Source organism: Hypanus sabinus, chromosome 16 (assembly GCF_030144855.1).
Source record: "Hypanus sabinus isolate sHypSab1 chromosome 16, sHypSab1.hap1, whole genome shotgun sequence".
Lineage (NCBI taxonomy): Eukaryota > Metazoa > Chordata > Chondrichthyes > Myliobatiformes > Dasyatidae > Hypanus > Hypanus sabinus.
In genome coordinates, this window is record NC_082721.1 from 65,734,921 (window position 1) to 65,752,002 (window position 17,082).

At 38.5% G+C, this 17,082-nt stretch overlaps 1 protein-coding gene across 1 annotated transcript in view; it reads left to right on the forward strand.

Annotated features, from left to right (window-relative positions):
• Nucleotides 1-17,082, forward strand: part of LOC132405908 (uncharacterized) — a 213,147-nt gene that overhangs the window by 78,085 nt on the left and 117,980 nt on the right. The window lies entirely within an intron of this gene.

Genomic DNA, 17,082 nt, shown 5'->3' on the forward strand with positions numbered 1-17,082 from the left:
GTAATTCATTTAATGGACTCCATGAAACAACTATTTTCTAGATGGAATCCACTTACTCTTTCTTTAATAGGTCATATCCATGCTGTGAAAATGATGATGTTACCTAGAGTTTTATATATTTTTTAAAATATACCTATCTTTTTAACTAAAAATTTTTTTTGATCAAATTGACTCTATTATTTCGTCCTTTATTTGGAACAATAAAAGACCAAGAATTAATAAGTATCATTTACAAAAATCTAAAAAAGATGGTGGACTTGCTCTTCCTAAATTAAGTTTGTATTATTGGGCTGTTAATATCCAAAAATTATGTTTTTGGATATATTTTTGGCTCGATAAGAGCCAAAAACCAGCTTGGATTGATTTGGAATTAAAAGCTGCCATACAATTTTATCTAACCTCATTATTAGGAGCTCCATTATATTTACAGCTTTTTAAACTTCCAAATTTAAATTTGTACCCTGTTATTAAACAGTCCTTACAGATTTGGTTTTAGTTTCACAATTTTTAAAATTTTAAACAATTTAAATTGTCTAGTTCTCTGTATCGAATTTTTTTTATTTAAGCCTTCAATAACCAATCCCAATTTTCTCCAATGGAGAAATAGGAAATAAGGGGATACGTTCTTTTACAGATTTATTTTGAGATTGTTCATTGATGACTTTTAAAGAGTTAATTAGCAAATATTCTGTCTCTCATACACACTTTCTGCAATATTTTCAGACTAGACATTTCCTACAACAATACTTACCTAAGTTTCCATATCTGCAAGAATCTGATTTATTGGATACCATTTTGATTTTGAATCCTTTAGTAAGAGGTTCCATTGGTGGAATGTATAATTTATTTTTACTACAAAAAGATAACCTCTCACTAAAGGTTAAACAAAGTTGGGAGAGAAAACTTAATATGACCTTTGTTAATGAAGATTGGTTGTGAGTTCTGAAAATGGTAACTTCTTCTTTGATATGTGCCAATCATTGTTTAATTCAATTTAAAGTTGTTCACCGTTATTATTTATCAAAGGAGAGACTGTCCAAAATATTTCCTAATATAGACAATTACTGTGATAGGTGTAAAACTGAAGTGGCCACTTTGTCACATATGTTCTGGTCATGTTCTTCATTAACATCCTTTTGGCAATCTTTATTTTCTACAATTTCTAAAGCTCGGAAAATCAATTTACAACCTAATACATTGACTATTCTATTTGGAACAGATCCACATCATATTCAGGGTATTTCATCTTCAGATCAACATGTAATTGCATTTGTTGCATTGTTGGCAAGAAGGGCTATTTTATAAAAATGGAAATATACCTCTGTCCCTACATTAATTTAATGGTTTTTTCAAGTAATGTTATGTCTCCGTTTGGAAAAAATTAGAAGTAGAACTTTTGATGCTTGATTCGATTTTGAGAGAAGATGAGGCTCTTTTGCCAAGTATTATCATTTAATTTGAATTATTTAATATGGTTTCTTCCAATTTTATTCAATATAAACATGAATTGGCAGTTGATGATTCTTTTTCTTTATTTATATAGATGATGGTAAGACGTATTGCTCCAGGGGTTGATTCCTCATGGGTTTTTTTTCCCTCCTTTCTTTTTTTTTGTGGTTAGTGGTGTTCTTTTTTAGTTAGTTGAGGTTCTCTTATTTTCCTTCTTTTCCCTATTAAAAAATATACTTTTTTATCTTCATATATTACGGTCAGCTTTTTTTCTTCAGCTTTATTATTTGTACATATATATATTTGTTGAAGTTTGTATCATTTTATAGCTGTAGAAGATTATGTATCAATAAGAAGATTCTAAAAATGAAAATAAAGTACACTCAGCAATAAACAGAGAGGCAGATGATAGGTGGAGCACAATGAGACACAGATGGCAGCAATACAGGCAATAAAGAGAAACAGATGAGGGCGAATTAATCAGTGTTACAGGGGCTGGAGTAGGGTTAGGTTCGGGACAGGAGCACATCGGGCATAAAAACAAACGAGAGCAAATGGCAATACAAAACCACAGACTGATGGCTTGGGGAAAACACACAAAAAGACAGTGGTAACCTGCAGATAGCGACACCTTTGGGCTGCAATGGCCCAGAACCTCAGTGATAGGCTACATCACACCACGGCGTATCACACAAGTCTAATGGCCTATGCAAGCAGAATCATCTCTGTTCAGAATCTGCTCTCAGGACTTCCCTGACGGATAAAAATCGGCACGATCGTCTCCCATGGGTCCTGCTGTGACTCAGAACAGCTCCAAAGAGACACACAGTTGACCGTGGCTGAGTTGATATTGGGGCAGCTGTTATGAGTGACAGGTGAATTTTATTCCTGATGCTATGACCACTTGGTTGGCCTCTCAACTGTATTGCCCGCCCCCCCCCCCAATCAGTAATTCCGTTGCTCACATTCCTGCCTTCCATCATGGTGAACAGCATTGTTGTGTTCCTGTTGATTTACATTCTTCCTTGTTTATTTTCATCCGACATGACACCCACCAACATCCCCTTATGATGGTCAGTTCCACATTTTGGAACTGAGAGAACAGAATTTTATTGTTGATAAGAAGGGTAAGCGGGAATATATTTCAATAGATTGCCTTAGTCTGGCCCACCAAAAATCGAAGGATCCTGCTACCAAGTCCTTTATGTTATGACACGCCTATGAGAATGTCAATACACCTCTGGATGATCAGAGGACTCTGCTGTTCCTCTGCCCATGGAACAATGGACCTGAGCTGGGCAGTTTGTCCAAGCTCCAATCAGGCTCACAATTCTGGCTTTAGTGATTTCCATGTGGGCTGTGGTGGGTAACATAATTGGATGATACCTCCATAATTGTCAACCATCAACATTATATGGGCTTCATTTGAAGAGGTTGTTCTGATACTATGGCACAATTATGCAACTGAGTTTTATTCCATGTCATGTACAGTTCCTGATGTTCAATAAATGAGTTGCTATGGTTTATCATAAACACAAAATGTCTCTGCCATTTAAGTTGTAAAAAGCTGCACAGTTATATGTTCAGCATGTGTCCATCATTGGTCAAGGGGTGTGGTTGTAGTTTCGGGGTGGGTCTGTTGTTCGTCAGCAGTGTAGTTCTACATTGTGAGCATGTCTGTAATTGACAATGGTATGGTTATATGATTGAAATTGGTTCATCATTGGCCAGGTATGTGGTTCAATTTTGGGGAAGTGTTCATTATTAGTCATGGTCTGTGCATCACTGGTCAAGGTGTAGTTGTAGTTTTGGGTGGGTATATCGTTAGTCAGTGGTGTAGTGAAATGTTGTGGCTGTGTTTGTAATTGGCAATGGTATGTTTGGGATTGGTTCATCATTGGTCTGGTGTGTAGTTGTAAGTTGGGGATGTGTCTGTCATTGATTTGGTGTGTGGTGATATATTGGGGATGTGCCCGTCATTGATTGGTGTGTGGTTATTTGTTGGTGGTGTGTCCATCATTGGTGAGGGGTGTGGTTATATGTTGGTGGTGTGTCCATCATTGGTGAGGGGTGTGGATATATGTTGGAGATGTGTCCATCATTGGTGAGGGGTGTGGTTATATGTTGGGGGTGTGTCCATCATTAATTGGTATGTGGTCATTTGTTGGTGTTGTGTCCATCATTGGTGAGGGGTGTGGTTATATGTCGGGGATGTGTCCATCATTGGTAAGGGGTGTGGTTATATGTTGGGGATGTGTCCATCATTGCTCTGCAGTGTGTCGTGTGTGTGTCCAACATTTGTCAAGATGTGGTTTTATGCTAGGGATGAGGCCATAATTGATCAGGGAGTTGTGTGTTGTGTGTGACTCCATCATCTGGGTAGATGTGGGTTATATGTTGCAGTGAGACCATCATTGATCAATCTGGTTATAGGTTGGTGAGAGTCCATCACTGTTTTGTATATGGTTATATATTGTGAGTGTTTCCATCAATGGTCAGTGTGTGCTAATACGTGGGAGTGTGTCTATCATTATTCAGGGTGCGTTTATCAATCGCAGTCATTTATTCACTGGGGTGTGGTTATGTGTCGGAGGTGTGCCCGTTATTGGGCAGCATGTGGTTATATGTTGCAGTTTCTCCACTATTGGTCAGGTGCATTGTTGCACAATTACTGGTGATTTTATGAGATACAAGAGTGGAAGATGGTGAGGTTTTCTGCTGTGTAGCCCATCCACTTCAAGCTTTGATGTGATGTGTATTCAGGGACGCTCCTCTGCACGCCATTGTTGTAACATGTGGTTATTTGAGTTACTATTGCCTTCCTGTCAGCTTCAACCAGTCCAGTCATTCTCCTCTGACCTCTCCCATTCACAAGGTGTTTTCACCCACAGAACTACCGCTCATTGGATTCCTTTTTTTTTGATTTTGGCGTCATTTTCTGTAAACGCTACAGACTGCTGTGTATGAAAATCCCAGGACATCATCAGTTTCAGAGATATTCAAACCAACCCATCAGAGTCAACAATTATTTCACTGTCAAAGTAAATAAAATTACATTTCTTCCACATTCTAATATTTGGCCAGAATAAAAACTGAACCTCTTGATCATGTATGCATGTTTTAATGCATTGATTTGCTGCAACATGATTGTCTGATTAGGTATGTATTAACTAGCAAGTGTACAGGTGTACCCATAAAGTGTGTGTGTGTGTGTGTGTGTGTGTGTGTGTGTGTGTGTGTGTGTGTGTGTGTGTGTGTGTGTGTGTGTGTGTGTCTGTGTGTGTGTGTATGTGTGTGTGTGTGTGTGTGTGCATATACACATATATCTTTACACACACACACTTCAATTCCCCATCAAGAAGTCCTCAAAGCCCCTGCTACTTTCTGGACAATAGACCTCACCAGTTCCCCAACACCACCACACTCCTCAGGTTGGCCGAACTAGTACTCACACTTAATAACTTCTCTTTTGGCTCTTCCCACTTTCTTCAGACCAAGGGTGTAGCTATGGGCACTCGCATGGGCCCTAGCTATGCCTGCCTAATTGTGGGTTATGTGGAACAGTGTATGCTCCAGATCTGTACTGGTACTGCTCCCCAACTTTTCCTTCGATACATTGATGACTACATTGGTGCTGCTTCTTGCACACATGCTGAGCTCATCAATTCAATCAACTTTGCATCTAACTTTCACTCAGCCCTCAAGTTCATTTGGTCCATCTCAGACACTTCTCTCCCCTTTCTCGATCTATCGGTCTCCATCTCTGGAGATAGACTGTCCACTGACATCTTCTATAAACCCACTGACTCCCATAACTACCTTGATTATACCTCTTCCCACCCTGCCAAATGCAAAAATTCTATTCTCTATTCCCAGTTCCTCCGTCTCCGCCGCATTTTCTTCAAGGATGAGGCTTTCCGTTTCGGGACATCCCAAATGTCCTCTTTCTTTAAGAATCGTGGTTTCCCTTCTGCCTTCATCAATGATGCCCTCACCCGCATCTCCTCCATTTCCCACACTTCGGCCTTCACTCCATCCTCCCGTCACCACTACAGGGACCGTGTTCCCCTTGTCCTCACCTATCATCCCACCAGCCTCTGGATCCAGCATATTATCCTCCACAACTTCCCCCACCTTCAACAGGACCCCACCACTAAGGACATCTTTCCCTCTCTACCCCTCTCTGCTTTATGCAGGGATCGTTCCCACCGCGACTGCCTGGTCCATACGTCCCTCCCCACAGATCTCCCAGCTGGCTCTTATCCCTGCAAACGTAAGTGCTGCACCTGTCCCTACACCTCATCTCTTACCACCATTCAGGGCCCCAAACAGTCCTTCCAGGTGATGCAACACTTCACTTGTGAGTCTGTTGGGGTAATCTATTGCATCCAGTGCTCCCAGTGCGGCCTCCTCTACATCGGCGAGACCTGACGCAGATTGGGGGACCGCTTCGTCGAGCCCCTCCGCTCCATCCGCCACGACAGACAGGATCTCCCGGGTGCCACTCACTTCAACTCTCCTTCACATTTCCATTCAGATATGGCCATACATGGCCTCCTCTACTGCCATGATGAGGCCAAACTGCGGTTGGAGGAACAACATCTCATATACCGTCTGGGTAGTCTCCAGCCCCTTGGCATGAACATCGGATTCTCCAACTTCTGGTAATTCCCTCCCTCTCCCTTCCCTCATCCCAACTTCACTCTGTCTCCTCTTCTAGCTGCCTATCACCTCTCATGACTCTACCTTCTCTTCTACTACCCATAGTGCTTTCCCCTTAGATTCCTTCTTCACCTCTCCTGCCTATCCCCTCCCCCACCCCTTGATCTTTCCCCTGATTGGTTTTCCACCCTCCCTCCACCATTTTCAGAGGGCCTCTGCCCCCTCCTTCTTTAGTCCTGATGAAAGGTCTCAACCCAAAACATTGACTGCTTCTTTCAATGGATGCTGCCCGAACTGCTGAGTTCATCCAGCTTTTTTCCTCTAGTAGTTGTATGTGTTACTTTGGATTTCCAGCATCTGCAGACACTTGTGGTTATGTGGTGTATGTTTCAATGTATCCATCATTAGTCAGTGTGTTAACAATTTGGAGTATTTCCATTATTGGTCAATTTGTGGTTGTATGTTGGTGTGTTTCCATCAAGTGTCAGGGTGTTGTTATATTTTTGGGGCAGAATTATGATTGGTCAGACCTGTGGTTATATGTTGGCTTGTTTCTATCAAGTATCAGGGTGTCGTTATATGTTGGGAGTGGTGCTATGATTGGTCATTGGTGTGGGTATATATTGGAGGTGTATACCCATGACTGTGTCACCAACCACCGTTCCAATCTTCTAATTAAATTTGCTGGCTACACTACACTCAAATATTAATGAGGCAGCTTACAGAGAAGTCATCACCCTGACACAGTATTGTCAAGAAAACAACCTCTCCCTCAGTGTCAAAAAAACAAAGTAGCTGGTTGTGGACTACAGGAGGAATGGAGTCAGGCTCACCCCTCTTGACATCAATGGATCTGGGATCAAGAGGGTGAACAGTTTTAAGTTCATTGCCATGAACATCACCAAGGATCTCACGTGGTCTGTATGTACCGGCTATGTGGTGAAAAAGGCACAACAGTGCCTCTACCACCTCAGATGGTTGAAGAAGTTTGGTAACAAATCCTATGAACTTTCTATAGGGGCACAACTGACAGCTGGCTGCATCACTGCCTGGTATGGGAACTGTATGTCCCTCAATCACAGGACTCTGCAGAGAGTAGTGCGAACAGCCCTGCACATCTATAGATGTGATCTTCCCAGTATTCAGAACCTTTACAAAGACAGGTGTGTAAGAAAGATCACTGGGGACCCGAATCACTCCAACCACAAACTGTTCCAGCTGCTGCCATCTGGTAAATGGTGCTGCAGCATAAAAATCAGGACTAACTGGCTCCAGGACAGCTTCTTTCACCAGGCCTTCAGACGGATGTACTCATGCTGACACAACTGTATTTCTATGTTATATTGATCATCCTGTCTGTGTAATACTATCCTATTACATTCTACTTATTATAAATTACTATAAATTGCACATTGCACATTTAGACAAAAACATAATGTAAAGATTTTTCATTTCACTTAAAAATCTTTTTCATTAATTATTATTGAGGATTGACAAAAAAGATACATTAAGTCAACATATCATTATGTAATAGAAGGAATTAAATTAGCAAATAATTGATTATTTGAGAAATAAAGTGTAATAAGAATAATAGAAAATAAAGTGTTAAGAATATTTTTGAAAGAAAAGGGAAAAAAAAAACAAACCCCTACTAACTATAAAAAAACCCTGCTAACTGGAAAAAAAAAACAAAAAAAAAACCATTGGGTGCACAACCCCAGAACTATACATCGTACAAACTTAAACAAAAAAAAATCAAACTGCCAACTCAAAACCACTTAAAGAAAAAAATCGGAATGAAACCATATTAATTAACTCAAATCAGATGATAGTAGTGGGCAAATGAACCCCACTTTTTCTCAAAATCAAATTGAGGATCAAAAGTTTGGCTTCTGATTTTCTCCAAAATGAGACATAACATCACCTGAGAAAACCATTGTATCAAAGTAGGAGCGGAAGCACCTTTCCATTTCAACAGAATAGCCCTTCTGGCCAATAATGTAACAAATGCAATTACATGTTGGTCCGAGGGAGAAATACCATGAATATATTGAGGCATTATACCAAATAAAACTGTCAATTTATTAGGTTGTAAATTAATTTTTAAAACTTTAGAAATTGTAGAGAAAACAGACTTCCAAAAATGTTTCAATACAGAACACAACCAAAATATCTATGTCAATGTGGCCGTCTCAGTTTTACATCTGTCACACTGACTGTCAACATTAGGAAACATTTAGACAATCTCTTGTTTGTCAAATAGTAACGATATACAATTTTAAATTGAATTAAAGAGTAATTGGCACAAATCGAAGAAGAGTTAACCAACTTCAAAATCTGCATCCAACCATCTGTTATCAGGGTCATGTTAAGCTCTCTCTCCCAATCTTGCTTAATCTTAAGTGAAAGGTAATTGTGCTGTTGTAACAATAGATTATAAGTTTCCCAATAAAACCCTTCACTAAAGGATTCATTTTTAAAGTAATATCTAACAGGTCAGAATCTTGTATATATGGAAAATTACTTAAGTATTTTTATAAGAAGTGTCTGGCCTTCACATTCAGGAAATGTGAATACGAGAGAGAGTATTTATTTACTAATTTCTCAAAAGACTTCAATCGGCCATCTTGGAACAGATCAGTGAAGGAATAAACTCCTTTATTCTTCCAAAGAAGAAAGTTAGGATCACTCAATGGTTTAAATAAATAATTTTGATAAATTAAACTAAAAAGTTTAATTTTTTTGAGATTAAAAAATTACAAAACTGGAACCAAATTTGTAACAACTGCTTAATCACAGGATATAAATTTAAACTAGTAATTTTGGCCATTTGTACAGGTAGAGAAGCTCCTAATAATGAGGTTAAGTGAAACAGTTTCACAGCATTCAATTCCAAATCAGCCCAAGGCGGTTATTCATGTCTATCATCCCAATATAACCAAGAACACATATAACATATATTAACAGCCCAATAATACATTCTTAGATTAGGTAAAGCAAGACCTTCATCTTCTTTTAATTTTTGTAAATGATATTTACCAATTCTTGGTCTTTTATTATTCCAAACAAAAGATGAAATAATAGAGTCAAACTGATTGAAAAATTTCTTAGTTAAAAAAATAGGGATATTTTGAAATACGTATAAAAATTTTGGTAAAATCATCATTTTAACTGCATGAATTCAGCCGACTAACAAAAGTGGAAGTGGATTCCATCTACAAATCTAGCTAAAAATTCTCCAGCCAATTATCCATTATTTTTGAAAGAATTTTAGCATCCACATTTAACAATGAAATAGGTCTATATGAAGCACAGTCAATAGAGTCCTTACCTTTCTTAAGAATTAAAGAAATAGAAGCTTTATAAAATGTGGTAGGTAACTCTCCTATCAAAAAAGAATCTTTAAGCGTCGCCAACTTATATGAAGAGAGCAATTTTTCAAAATTTTTATAGAAACCCTACAGAATAACCACCCAGTTCAGGAGCTTTACCAGACTGCATTGAAAAAATAGCTTTCTGAATTTCACTTTCAGTAATAGGAGCATCAAGAGTTTGTTGATCTTCAACAGAAATTCAAGGAAAATTGATCTTCTGTAAAAAAAAAGGCAATCATTTTAGAATCAACTGGAAACTGAGAATTATAAAGTTCAATATAAAAGTCTTGAAAATTTTTATTAATATCTTCATAATTACATGCTAAACTACTATCTCCCTTATGAATTTTAAAAATTTGTCTTTTAGCTCTAGCTGCTTTTAATTGAGATGCTAATAGCTTATTGTTTTTATCTCCAAACACATAAAATTGACTTTTCAATTTAAGCAAATTTCTTTCAATAGGATAAGTTAATAATAAATTATATTGTGATTGTTCAACTCTTTGTTTAAATAAATCAATGTTAGGAGAGATTGCATAATTATTGCCCAAGTTTTTAATTGGTTTGGAAATCTTGCCTAACTCTGTTTTTGTCTGCTTCTTAAGCTTAGCTGAATAGGAGATTATCTGACCACACAAATATGCTTTAAATGTATCCCATATAATCAATTCTGAGTCTCAATAAATTTTACAAAGTCCGGACATTGTAATACATTTTCTGGTAAATGCCAAGGCAAATTTGCAATAGCGACATCATTCAATTTAAAGGCTAAACTTAAAGGCGCATGATCTGAGAGAGCTATAGCATCATATTCACATTTCTGGACTTTGGACAAAAATCGGAGATCAACTATAAAGTAATCAATTCCCGAATATGTTTTGTGAACACATGAGCGAAAAAGAATAATCTCTATCATTTGGATGTAAATGTCTCCAAATTTCAACCAGACCAAAATCAATTAAAAGAGAGTTAATAAGTGATGCAGAACAACTTGGAAGCTGCTGATTAGTTGAATTCTTGTCAATCAAAGGATTTAAACAACAGTTGAAATTACCACCCATTAACAACATATATTCATTTAAATTCGGCAGGAAAGCCAATACACTTTTTACAAAAGGATCATCTACATTAGGCCTATATAGGTTGAGCAGAACAAATTTTGTATTACAAATTGTTCCTTTAACAATTGAAAATCTACCATTAATATCTGACACAATGTCTTCCTGGATAAATAAAATATTAGTTTTAATGAAAATAGATACTCCCTTTGTTTTATTTTGACAAGTAGTGTGAAATTGAAGGTCATATTTTATATGACCCTTCCATATTTTAAAAAATCTATTTTGATCGCCTGTTTTGAATGCATTTCTTGAGGAAAGATTATATCGCTTTTGAATCTATTAATAATTTTAAAAGTCTTCTTTTGCTTAATAAGATGATTCCAACCACAAACATTCCAACTTATAACATTTATCTGTTTAATTGCCATAAAAATTTTATTTTATTTAACACATAAACACACGCATACCAGAGCAGGCTAATCAAATCTGGTGGTGATAAGTATAACCATATACAAAATATGCATGCTCCGGAACTCCATAATGGGAAAAAAATGCAAAAAAGAAAACTAAAATTAATCTTATAATTAAACATATAAATGAAAACTAGCCCCAATCCTCCAACCACCCCAAAAAGCCCAAAGTTCGGCAAAAGATAAAATGCCTCCCCATAGAGTAAAAAAAGAGACTCTGCAAGCTGCCCATTTTATAATAGTGGCTTTAAATAGCTTTCCTTAATTCCTCCCCCCAGTTACAAAAAAAGACAACATACGACTCTAAAATAGAAAAGCTCTGCAAAAGAAAGAAAAATATTTTACTAAATATAAAAAGCCAAACACTACAAAGCAATAACACCACCATATCAAGTCATATTAACTGGTTCTTCTGGCCACTTACAGGCCTTGTTTCTAACTGATAAATATGCAATTTAAATATCAATTGGCTTTAATGCCTTCCATTACTTTACAGAGTATTATTGTGCTGGAAAATGGACACTGTTGAGACTGGGTAATCATTAAAACATGAAACAGATTCCCAGCTAAAATGGTTAATGCAAGAGGGCGTGACTTTACAGTGATCAGAAGAAAATATAGGGATCTCAGAGATATTTTTTTCCGAGACCAGTGGGTCCATGGAAAGATCTGCCATGGGTAGTTATAGAGGCAGAAACAACAAGGACATTCAAGAATCCTAAATAGGCTCATAGTAAAAGAGGAATAGAAATATCTACAGGACAGAAGCATTAGATTAATCATGAAGTAGATTAAAAGGTATGCAGAACGTCATGGGCCAAAGGGCCTGCACTGTTCAGTTTTTCTGTAGAACATCTAGTTCCCCATATTCAGCATAAAAGTTCAGAGAAAGAAATGTTTATACTTAATCCTTAAAAACATGCTGGGGGAATTCAAAAACAATCTCCAAGGACACCAAAAACAATAAAATTAAACAAAGAGAAAAATAGCTATGTAATCTCTAGTGAAGAAAAATCTGCACTATTTTCCATTTAACTGACACGCCCGAAGAAAAAGTGATTTTAAAAAAATTATCATCTATCGACTAAGCACTTCCACCTAATATATATACATATGTGTGTGTGACCTTATGAACTATGAAAACTATCACTTAATTAATAAAAAAAGGAGGATAAAAACAAATAATTAAACAATCTGTCCATTGTCTTAATTCGCTCAGTAGACCAAACAGATTTCGGAAAAGTCATTCATCACTCACAATGTTCACATCTTCTTTAAATGGTCGATTGAGCAAAACACATCTTAAGCAAATCAGAAATATTGAAAGCTTATCTTCTTTCTGAAAGAATGATTATTCTGCAGATCTAAAACCATTCAAACCTCAGCTACAATCGGAACAGAGTTAACATAGCCCAATGCCTCTTTGGGGTCCAGAAAAACAGGTGAAGTCAAATCTTTGGAAAATAATTTTAATCGGGCTGTATATTGAAGTGATGGGAATAATCTCTTATCATAGGCTATCTTCATGGTTGGAACGAATTTAGACTGCAGGTCCATGACTTGCATGGATAATCATCATAAAAATGAATCTCTGAATCTTTAAATTTAGAAACTCTGTTTCCTTGCATATTTTATGATTTGGTCTTTATCTTTAAAATGAAGGAAAGAGACTAAAACTGACCTTGGTTTGTCTCGGCGAGATGTCGCAGTGAAAATTCTATGTGCTCTTTTGATGTCGGGAAGTTGAGGTAAAATATCCGGAAACAGAGATTGAAACAAGTTAGCAAAATAGTCCAATAAATCTCCAGTCTCAGATCCTTCCTTCAATCCAACAATTTGAATATTATTCCGACAAGATCTTGCTTCCGAATCGATAATCTTATGTTGAGACTTCTCCAAGCGAGCTGAGATCTCCAGAATTTGCTACTTCACCTCTTTACATTCAGAATTCAGGGAAATAATGTTTTCCTGCACAAATTGATAACTCTCGTAACGACTTCATCTCAGAAGAGGTAGCATCAAGCTTTACAGTTGTTACGTACCCCGTAACTGGGTGTCTAACCAGCAAAGAAAGAAGTATCCGTTGGAGTCTGGTGGTACTATTTTTGAACAGTGTTTATTAGTAAAATATACAAATCAATATCAATATTGCAAATATATAGATAATACACATAGTAATAATAAACCTAAAATGTGGGTATAATAATAAGTAACAATAAACAAGCTCTATCGATGTCTAGGGGATAATGAATTGTCATATATAAGTATAAAGTTCAGTCCAGTTCATACATGCTGAGGTAGATGTTGGTTGTTGTGTTGTAATTGTTGGAGAGAGAGAGAGAGAGAGAGAGAGCAACCAGTAACAGCTACAGGCAGGCAAACCTTCCTTTACATTCTTGATCCGTCGTTCTGTTGTGGCCATTCAGGTATGACCCTTCTGTCCATCAGCTAGACCGTTCTTCTGTTGTGAACTCGTCACTCTGGCATGAGTGGACACACACAAAAAATCCCCCACCGGCCCTGCTATAACACTATGAGTTAAACTGACCAATTCTGTGTTCGGTCTCCGATGCCCCACACCTTCTCGTGGGTTCCAACACTCAACCAGTGCTCAATAGTGTGTCTCCTGGTGTGTCTGAGGGGTGTCTGCCCAGAGCTCACTTTTATCCCTACTCACGGGGTCTCAGGTGTCAATCAGTTTTGAATGGCTTTGTCCATCAATCCTGCCCACTCAGCTGTCCACTGAGGAATTTTAATGAACAGAATGCTACAAGATAAGCAACCCTCTCAGAAGCCATAAGTCTTTCAGAAGTCATAATATGGTGAATCAACAAGTCTCTCTCCCCTCTCTTATCATTAGCAGATGTTCTGGCATGTTTTTGTTCCATCTCTTTCTCATTAGCAGCATAGCAACAGTAATGGTTTGTGATTCTCCTGGGGCGGGGCATGGGCCTGCACCCTTCTGCCCATCAGAGCTGTTCAACCTTCGTAACACCGTGTTGTCTGTCTTCTTATGCAGATCCATCAGCGAATTTTCCAGACGCTCTGCCCAAGCTGCTGTTTCCTCCGACTTTTTCCCTTTTCCTTTTTTTTGTGATTTATTTTTTATATTGAAGTTCATCATCAAACAAACATTTCCATAAGATATATTTCAGACATTGTACATATATATCATATAATCATATATGTCACAAATCTCCACATAGTATTTATCTGAGGTACACACACTGCTGGATTCAGGAAGCTGCTTTCCACTTCTTAAAGATCGTGACATAGTAACAACAATTCCCCTCTAAGATCCAACAAATAAAAGTTAGAAATTCAAAGTTTAAACTGGGGAAAAGGAAGAATTAATTGCAGCCACACAGATCTGCGTGTCACTCCATTAGACAGCAGGTGGAGTCTCGATGGAGTACTTTGCTTCTCTCCGCGAACCCCGACAACGAGTCAGCAATCGCCCTGCGACATTCTTACTGTGAGTGGCAGAAAGTACTATAGGAACAGTACAACACAGGAACAGGCCATTCAGCCCACAATGTTGTACTGAAATGATAAACTAAGTAAATGCCTGACTAACCTAATCCCTTCTTTTATTTATTATTATTGAGATACAGCGTAGGATAGACCAATCCGGCCCTTCGAGGCCCAGCAATTCCCCAATTAAACCTGAGTCTAATCACATGAAAATTTACAATGACCAATTAACCTCCCAACTGGTACAACTTTGGACTGTGGGAGGAAACTGGAGCACCAGGAGGAAATGAATGTGCTCACAGGAGGAATGTACAAACCCCTTATAGGCAGCAGAGGGAATTGAATCTGGGTTGCCTGTACTGAAAAGTGTTGTGCTAACCACTACACTAATGTGCCAACCCTGCCTATCCCTCCATCCTCGGCACATTCACTTGCCTATTTGAGAGCTTCTGAAACACCTCTATCATACAGTATATGCCTCCAGCACCACCTCCGGCATCACCCACAACTCTCTGTGTAAAAACTCTTTCCCATATATCTCCTCTGAACTTACCCATCATAATGCAGGCTCTCTAGCAATAAGAATTGGTAAGTTTCAATGAGATTCCTACAATTTCTCTGAACCCTAAAGAACACAGCTCTAATCTGTTTAAAGGAACACACACAAAATGCTGGAGGAACTCAGCAGACCAGCCAGAACCATCAGGACTAGAAACAAAGGCAAGAATTCAGAATGAGAAGTTGGGGGAGGGGAAGGTCTCGGCCCGAAACATCAATTGTTTACTCGTTTCCAGAGACGCTTCCTGGCCTGCTGAGTTCCTCCTGCATTTTGTGTGTTGCTTTGGATTTCCAGCAACTGCAGATTTTCTCTTGTTTCTTATCTATTTAATCGTTACTGTGTGTGTGTGTGTGTGTGTGTGTGTGTGTGTGTGTGCCCCTGCACAATTCTTCAAGCTGTCCTTTATTCAGAATCAGAATTAGGTTTAATATCACTGGCCTATGTCATGCAATTTGTTGTTTTTCAGCAGCAATACATTAAAAACTGTAAATTACAATAATCAATCTGAACAAAGATACTGAGGTGGTGTTCATGGGCTGGTTGCCTGTTCAGAAATTCAATGTGGAGAGGACGAAGCTGTTCCTGAGCGATGGGGTCCCCAATGATAAATGCCGCCTTCTTGAGGCATCATCTTTTGAAGTTGTCCTCGATACTGGGGAGGATAGTGCTGACAGTGACAGTGATGAAATGCTTTGAGAGGTTGGTCATGACTAGACTGAACTCCTGCCTCAGCAAGGACCTGGACATTTCAATTTGCCTATCGCCACAATTGGACAACGGCAGACGCTGTCTCGATGGCTCTCCACACGGCTTTATACCACCTGGACAACACGAACACCAATGTCACGATGCTGTTCATCGATTATAGCTCAGTATTATATGCTGTTATTCCCACAATCCTTATTGAGATATATTATAGAACTTGGACCTCCGTAGCTCCCTCTGCAATTGGATCCTCGACTTCCTAACCAGAAGACCACAGTCTGTGCGGATTGGTGATAACATCTCTTCCTCACTGACGATCAACACTGGTGCACATCTGGGGTGTGCGCTTAGCCCACTGCTCCACTCTCTATGCATGCATGACTCTATGGCTAGACATAGCTCAAATACCCATCTATAAATTTGCTGATGATACAACATTGTTGGTAGAATCTCAGGTGGTGAAAAGAGGACGTGATAAGTGCCAACTAGTGGAGTGGTGCTGGAGCAGCAACCTGGCACTCAACGTCAGTTACATGAAGGAGCACATACCAATCCACATCGAGGGAACAGAAGTGGAGAGAGTGAGCAGTTTCAAGTTCCTGGGTGTCAGACCAGACCTAACCTGGTCCCAACATATCGATGTAGTTATAAAGAAGGCAAGACAGCAACTATACTTCATTAGGAGTTTGAAGAGATCTGGCATGTCATAAAATACATTCAAAAGCTTTCATAGATGTACCATGGAGAGCATTCTAACAGGCTGCATCACTGTCTGGTAATGGGGTGGGCTACATCACAGGACCAAAAGAAGCTGCAGAGGGTTGTAAATTTAGTCGGCTCCATCTTGAGTACTAGCCTACAAAACACCCCGGACATCTTCAAGGTGCGGTGTCTCAGAAGGGCAGCGTCCATTATTAAGGAACTCCAGCACCTAGGGCATGCACTTTTCTCACTGTTACCATCAGATAGGAGGTGCAGAAGCCTGAAGGCACACACATAGCAATTCAGGAACGGTTTCTTCCCCACTAATTCACTTTTGAATATACAGTATTTTTGCTTTTTGTTCTATTTTAAGCTATTCAATTTACGTATACTGTAATTGATTTACTTATCTATTATTATTATTATTTTTAATTTTATTTATTATTTTTTCTCTTCTATATTATGTATTGCATTGAACTGCTGCTGCTATGTTAACAAATTTCACAACACATGAGGTGATAATAAACCTGATTCCGATTCTGATGATAGATCTGGCTGAGTATGAACGTTCTGCAGCTTTTTCCATGCTGTATAGTGTCCCCCCAAACCAGACAGTGATGCAACCA